Source organism: Aegilops tauschii, chromosome 1, assembly GCF_002575655.3.
Source record: "Aegilops tauschii subsp. strangulata cultivar AL8/78 chromosome 1, Aet v6.0, whole genome shotgun sequence".
Taxonomy (NCBI): Eukaryota; Viridiplantae; Streptophyta; class Magnoliopsida; order Poales; family Poaceae; genus Aegilops; species Aegilops tauschii.
Window position 1 is genome coordinate 32,642,038 of NC_053035.3, and position 1,074 is coordinate 32,643,111.

The 1,074-nt window shown below is 42.2% G+C and overlaps 1 long non-coding RNA gene across 1 annotated transcript; it reads left to right on the forward strand.

Moving 5' to 3' along the window:
* The first annotated feature begins 208 nt into the window (after positions 1-208).
* Positions 209-867, forward strand: LOC120965178 (uncharacterized). Its single transcript, XR_005757527.3, has 2 exons — positions 209-515; positions 609-867. It is a non-coding gene; the product is annotated as an uncharacterized lncRNA (long non-coding RNA).
* Positions 868-1,074: the final 207 nt, after the last annotated feature.

The following is a 1,074-nucleotide window of genomic DNA, read 5'->3' on the forward strand; positions in this document are numbered from 1 at the left end:
TTGGCCTAACATTTCCATAAATATCCTTTTGCACTTTCTGTGTTTGAGTCATTGAGAGATGGCAAGTTGACTAGTGATACATGTCCAAATGTATTTAGCTCAGCAAACAAAAAAATCTGGGGCTTTGGTCTGGTACCACCAGCCACCAGGACCCACCATGTTACCATGGGGCTTTGGCAGTGTTTTCTCACTTTCTGGATGGGGTTACCATAACCTTGTTTGCTAGCCAGTATATACCAGTGTTCTGTTTGCCTAGTGATTTGAATTCATGATTGAACTTTTGAGCTACCTTTAGTCAGGTCTGCTGACATTTGACAGCTTCTGTCGATAACTTACTTTGATATTACATTTTTCTGCATGATGATGAATGCTGATCTGTGCTTCTTCTTTTATTTTGAGATTAAGATGTGTCCTTGTTCTTGCAGGAGTACCTCCATTTCTTCTGTAACCCTCCACTCTGCCACAGAGACATCAAGTCGAGCAACATTCTTTTGGACGAAAACTTTGTTGCCAAGGTTCGCTCCTGTGACATGCTGACAACCTCTAGCTTTGTGGCATTTAGGCTGTGATTCATGCTGAAAATTTTCTCCTCGATCCTGTATATTTAGGTTGCTGATTTCGGCCTTGCGCACGCATCGAGAACTGGTGCTATCAGCTTTGAAGCTGTCAACACAGATATACGCGGAACTCCAGGTTTGAATTTCGCCTGTAGATCTGAACTGTTTGGAAGTTACTTTGTGTCTCCCACTATGGATAGTAGAAGGTCACTGAGTGAGTAAGTGGAGCAAGTACTATCAAACATAGACAAGAACTCGTGCAGAAATGCAGTATAGTTTTTCCTTTTTCTCATTTTCTTAGTGGAAGAAATGTAGTTTAGTGGGAGGTAATCTGGTGATGCAATGGCACAACATGGGTAAGAAAAGGAAGCATCTTGTGCTTATGAGTCATAGAGCAGCATACATACGGAGCATGTTACTTTGCTGCCTGTAAATTCCTGGCAAACCTCAACCACTAGTAGTCACATGGAGTAACATCCAAATCCAGTCTCACCATGCTTTGGATGACCGAGGGAAT